Here is a 6,771-nt window from a genome sequence, read left to right as displayed (position 1 = left end):
CAAAAAAGTGAAATTTTCAAAAAGTCAGAAATTTTGCAAAAAACGACTAAGTATGAAGGACTCATCGGGTGAATCGCTCTGGAACTGAAATCGGATGCGCGCACTGACATGCTCCCCTCTCTGGAAGTCTGAGACATGTGTTTAAATTTTCTAAGTCCAGAAAAAAAAAAATTTTAAACTTTTTTTCAAATTACCCCCCAAGGGATATATATTTTACCCACACATTTGGAGCCCTCCTGGGATGCCCTCTAACATACTATAACCTCATTTAGCGGAGATTTTCACAAAAAAGTGAAATTTTCAAAAAGTCAGAAATTTTGCAAAAAACGACTAAGTATGAAGGACTCATCGGGTGAATCGCTCTGGAACTGAAATCGGATGCGCGCACTGACATGCTCCCCTCTCTAGAAGTCTGAGACATGTGTGAAAATTTTCTAAGTCCAGAAAAAAAAATTTTTTCAACTTTTTTCCAAATTTCCCCCCAAGGGATATATATTTTACCCACACATTTGGAGCCCTCCTGGGATGCCCTCTAACATACTATAACCTCATTTAGCAGCGATTTTCACAAAAAAGTGAAATTTTCAAAAAGTGAAAATTTTTCCAAAAAACGACTAAGTATGAAGGACTCATCTGGTGAATCGCTCTGGAACTGAAATCGGATGCGCGCACTGACATGCTCCCCTCTCTGGAAGTCTGAGACATGTGTGAAAATTTTCTAAGTCCAGAAAAAAAAAATTTTTCAACTTTTTTCCAAATTTCCCCCCAAGGGATATATATTTTACCCACACATTTGGAGCCCTCCTGGGATGCCCTCTAACATACTATAACCTCATTTAGCGGAGATTTTCACAAAAAAGTGAAATTTTCAAAAAGTCAGAAATTTTGCAAAAAACGATTAAGTATGAAGGACTCATCGGGTGAATCGCTCTGGAACTGAAATCGGATGCACGCACTGACATGCTCCCCTCTCTGGAAGTCTGAGACATGTGTTTAAATTTTCTAAGTCCAGAAAAAAAAAAATTTTCAACTTTTTTTCAAATTTCCCCCCAAGGGATATATATTTTACCCACACATTTGGAGCCCTCCTGGGATGCCCTCTAACATACTATAACCTCATTTAGCGGAGATTTTCACAAAAAAGTGAAATTTTCAAAAAGTCAGAAATTTTGCAAAAAACGACTAAGTATGAAGGACTCATCGGGTGAATCGCTCTGGAACTGAAATCGGATGTGCGCACTGACATGCTCCCCTCTCTGGAAGTCTGAGACATGTGTGAAAATTTTCTAAGTCCAGAAAAAAAAAATTTTCAACTTTTTTTCAAATTTCCCCCCAAGGGATATATATTTTACCCACACATTTGGAGCCCTCCTGGGATGCCCTCTAACATACTATAACCTCATTTAGCGGAGATTTTCACAAAAAAGTGAAATTTTCAAAAAGTCAGAAATTTTGCAAAAAACGACTAAGTATGAAGGACACATCGGGTGAATCGCTCTGGAACTGAAATCGGATGCGCGCACTGACATGCTCCCCTCTCTGGAAGTCTGAGACATGTGTTTAAATTTTCTAAGTCCAGAAAAAAAAAAATTTTAAACTTTTTTTCAAATTACCCCCCAAGGGATATATATTTTACCCACACATTTGGAGCCCTCCTGGGATGCCCTCTAGCATACTATAACCTCATTTAGCGGAGATTTTCACAAAAAAGTGAAATTTTCAAAAAGTCAGAAATTTTGCAAAAAACGACTAAGTATGAAGGACTCATCGGGTGAATCGCTCTGGAACTGAAATCGGATGTGCGCACTGACATGCTCCCCTCTCTGGAAGTCTGAGACATGTGTGAAAATTTTCTAAGTCCAGAAAAAAAAAATTTTCAACTTTTTTTCAAATTTCCCCCCAAGGGATATATATTTTACCCACACATTTGGAGCCCTCCTGGGATGCCCTCTAACATACTATAACCTCATTTAGCGGAGATTTTCACAAAAAAGTGAAATTTTCAAAAAGTCAGAAATTTTGCAAAAAACGACTAAGTATGAAGGACTCATCGGGTGAATCGCTCTGGAACTGAAATCGGATGCACGCACTGACATGCTCCCCTCTCTGGAAGTCTGAGACATGTGTTTAAATTTTCTAAGTCCAGAAAAAAAAAAATTTTAAACTTTTTTTCAAATTACCCCCCAAGGGATATATATTTTACCCACACATTTGGAGCCCTCCTGGGATGCCCTCTAGCATACTACAACCTCATTTAGCGGAGATTTTCACAAAAAAGTGAAATTTTCAAAAAGTCAGAAATTTTGCAAAAAACGACTAAGTATGAAGGACTCATCGGGTGAATCGCTCTGGAACTGAAATCGGATGCGCGCACTGACATGCTCCCCTCTCTAGAAGTCTGAGACATGTGTGAAAATTTTCTAAGTCCAGAAAAAAAAATTTTTTCAACTTTTTTCCAAATTTCCCCCCAAGGGATATATATTTTACCCACACATTTGGAGCCCTCCTGGGATGCCCTCTAACATACTATAACCTCATTTAGCAGCGATTTTCACAAAAAAGTGAAATTTTCAAAAAGTGAAAATTTTTCCAAAAAACGACTAAGTATGAAGGACTCATCTGGTGAATCGCTCTGGAACTGAAATCGGATGCGCGCACTGACATGCTCCCCTCTCTGGAAGTCTGAGACATGTGTTTAAATTTTCTAAGTCCAGAAAAAAAAAAATTTTCAACTTTTTTTCAAATTTCCCCCCAAGGGATATATATTTTACCCGCACATTTGGAGCCCTCCTGGGATGCCCTCTAACATACTATAACCTCATTTAGCGGAGATTTTCACAAAAAAGTGAAATTTTCAAAAAGTCAGAAATTTTGCAAAAAACGACTAAGTGTGAAGGACTCATCGGGTGAATCGCTCTGGAACTGAAATCGGATGCGCGCACTGACATGCTCCCCTCTCTAGAAGTCTGAGACATGTGTGAAAATTTTCTAAGTCCAGAAAAAAAATTTTTTTCAACTTTTTTCCAAATTTCCCCCCAAGGGATATATATTTTACCCACACATTTGGAGCCCTCCTGGGATGCCCTCTAACATACTATAACCTCATTTAGCAGCGATTTTCACAAAAAAGTGAAATTTTCAAAAAGTGAAAATTTTTCCAAAAAACGACTAAGTATGAAGGACTCATCTGGTGAATCGCTCTGGAACTGAAATCGGATGCGCGCACTGACATGCTCCCCTCTCTGGAAGTCTGAGACATGTGTTTAAATTTTCTAAGTCCAGAAAAAAAAAAATTTTCAACTTTTTTTCAAATTTCCCCCCAAGGGATATATATTTTACCCACACATTTGGAGCCCTCCTGGGATGCCCTCTAACATACTATAACCTCATTTAGCAGAGATTTTCACAAAAAAGTGAAATTTTCAAAAAGTCAGAAATTTTGCAAAAAACGACTAAGTGTGAAGGACTCATCGGGTGAATCGCTCTGGAACTGAAATCGGATGTGCGCACTGACATGCTCCCCTCTCTGGAAGTCTGAGACATGTGTGAAAATTTTCTAAGTCCAGAAAAAAAAAATTTTCAACTTTTTTTCAAATTTCCCCCCAAGGGATATATATTTTACCCACACATTTGGAGCCCTCCTGGGATGCCCTCTAACATACTATAACCTCATTTAGCGGAGATTTTCACAAAAAAGTGAAATTTTCAAAAAGTCAGAAATTTTGCAAAAAACGACTAAGTATGAAGGACTCATCGGGTGAATCGCTCTGGAACTGAAATCGGATGCGCGCACTGACATGCTCCCCTCTCTGGAAGTCTGAGACATGTGTTTAAATTTTCTAAGTCCAGAAAAAAAAAAATTTTAAACTTTTTTTCAAATTACCCCCCAAGGGATATATATTTTACCCACACATTTGGAGCCCTCCTGGGATGCCCTCTAACATACTATAACCTCATTTAGCGGAGATTTTCACAAAAAAGTGAAATTTTCAAAAAGTCAGAAATTTTGCAAAAAACGACTAAGTATGAAGGACTCATCGGGTGAATCGCTCTGGAACTGAAATCGGATGCGCGCACTGACATGCTCCCCTCTCTAGAAGTCTGAGACATGTGTGAAAATTTTCTAAGTCCAGAAAAAAAATTTTTTTCAACTTTTTTCCAAATTTCCCCCCAAGGGATATATATTTTACCCACACATTTGGAGCCCTCCTGGGATGCCCTCTAACATACTATAACCTCATTTAGCAGCGATTTTCACAAAAAAGTGAAATTTTCAAAAAGTGAAAATTTTTCCAAAAAACGACTAAGTATGAAGGACTCATCTGGTGAATCGCTCTGGAACTGAAATCGGATGCGCGCACTGACATGCTCCCCTCTCTGGAAGTCTGAGACATGTGTGAAAATTTTCTAAGTCCAGAAAAAAATGTTCAACTTCTTTTCAAATTTCCCCCCAAGGGATATATATTTTACCCACACATTTGGAGCCCTCCTGGGATGCCCTCTAACATACTATAACCTCATTTAGCGGAGATTTTCACAAAAAAGTGAAATTTTCAAAAAGTCAGAAATTTTGCAAAAAACGACTAAGTATGAAGGACTCATCGGGTGAATCGCTCTGGAACTGAAATCGGATGCGCGCACTGACATGCTCCCCTCTCTGGAAGTCTGAGACATGTGTTTAAATTTTCTAAGTCCAGAAAAAAAAAAATTTTAAACTTTTTTTCAAATTACCCCCCAAGGGATATATATTTTACCCACACATTTGGAGCCCTCCTGGGATGCCCTCTAACATACTATAACCTCATTTAGCGGAGATTTTCACAAAAAAGTGAAAATTTCAAAAAGTCAGAAATTTTGCAAAAAACTACTAAGTATGAAGGACTCATCGGGTGAATCGCTCTGGAACTGAAATCGGATGCGCGCACTGACATGCTCCCCTCTCTAGAAGTCTGAGACATGTGTGAAAATTTTCTAAGTCCAGAAAAAAAAATTTTTTCAACTTTTTTCCAAATTTCCCCCCAAGGGATATATATTTTACCCACACATTTGGAGCAATCCTGGGATGCCCTCTAACATACTATAACCTCATTTAGCAGCGATTTTCACAAAAAAGTGAAATTTTCAAAAAGTGAAAATTTTTCCAAAAAACGACTAAGTATGAAGGACTCATCTGGTGAATCGCTCTGGAACTGAAATCGGATGCGCGCACTGACATGCTCCCCTCTCTGGAAGTCTGAGACATGTGTGAAAATTTTCTAAGTCCAGAAAAAAAGTTCAACTTTTTTTCAAATTTCCCCCCAAGGGATATATATTTTACCCACACATTTGGAGCCCTCCTGGGATGCCCTCTAACATACTATAACCTCATTTAGCGGAGATTTTCACAAAAAAGTGAAATTTTCAAAAAGTCAGAAATTTTGCAAAAAACGACTAAGTATGAAGGACTCATCGGGTGAATCGCTCTGGAACTGAAATCGGATGCGCGCACTGACATGCTCCCCTCTCTGGAAGTCTGAGACATGTGTTTAAATTTTCTAAGTCCAGAAAAAAAAAATTTTAAACTTTTTTTCAAATTACCCCCCAAGGGATATATATTTTACCCACACATTTGGAGCCCTCCTGGGATGCCCTCTAACATACTATAACCTCATTTAGCGGAGATTTTCACAAAAAAGTGAAATTTTCAAAAAGTCAGAAATTTTGCAAAAAACGACTAAGTATGAAGGACTCATCGGGTGAATCGCTCTGGAACTGAAATCGGATGCGCGCACTGACATGCTCCCCTCTCTAGAAGTCTGAGACATGTGTGAAAATTTTCTAAGTCCAGAAAAAAAAATTTTTTCAACTTTTTTCCAAATTTCCCCCCAAGGGATATATATTTTACCCACACATTTGGAGCCCTCCTGGGATGCCCTCTAACATACTATAACCTCATTTAGCAGCGATTTTCACAAAAAAGTGAAATTTTCAAAAAGTGAAAATTTTTCCAAAAAACGACTAAGTATGAAGGACTCATCTGGTGAATCGCTCTGGAACTGAAATCGGATGCGCGCACTGACATGCTCCCCTCTCTGGAAGTCTGAGACATGTGTGAAAATTTTCTAAGTCCAGAAAAAAAAATTTTTTCAACTTTTTTCAAATTTCCCCCCAAGGGATATATATTTTACCCACACATTTGGAGCCCTCCTGCGATGCCCTCTAACATACTATAACCTCATTTAGCAGAGATTTTCACAAAAAAGTGAAATTTTCAAAAAGTCAGAAATTTTGCAAAAAACGATTAAGTATGAAGGACTCATCGGGTGAATCGCTCTGGAACTGAAATCGGATGCGCGCACTTACATGCTCCCCTCTCTGGAAGTCTGAGACATGTGTTTAAATTTTCTAAGTCCAGAAAAAAAAAAATTTTAAACTTTTTTTCAAATTACCCCCCAAGGGATATATATTTTACCCACACATTTGGAGCCCTCCTGGGATGCCCTCTAACATACTATAACCTCATTTAGCGGAGATTTTCACAAAAAAGTGAAATTTTCAAAAAGTCAGAAATTTTGCAAAAAACGACTAAGTATGAAGGACTCATCGGGTGAATCGCTCTGGAACTGAAATCGGATGCGCGCACTGACATGCTCCCCTCTCTAGAAGTCTGAGACATGTGTGAAAATTTTCTAAGTCCAGAAAAAAAAATTTTTTCAACTTTTTTTCAATTTTCCCCCTGAGGGATATATATTTTACCCACACTTTTGGAGCCCTCCTGGGATGCCCTCTAAC

This window comes from Phyllobates terribilis, unplaced genomic scaffold, assembly GCF_046119375.1.
Source record: "Phyllobates terribilis strain yellow unplaced genomic scaffold, ASM4611937v1 Scaffold_101__1_contigs__length_5897712, whole genome shotgun sequence".
NCBI lineage: Eukaryota > Metazoa > Chordata > Amphibia > Anura > Dendrobatidae > Phyllobates > Phyllobates terribilis.
This window is presented reverse-complemented; position numbering follows the sequence as displayed.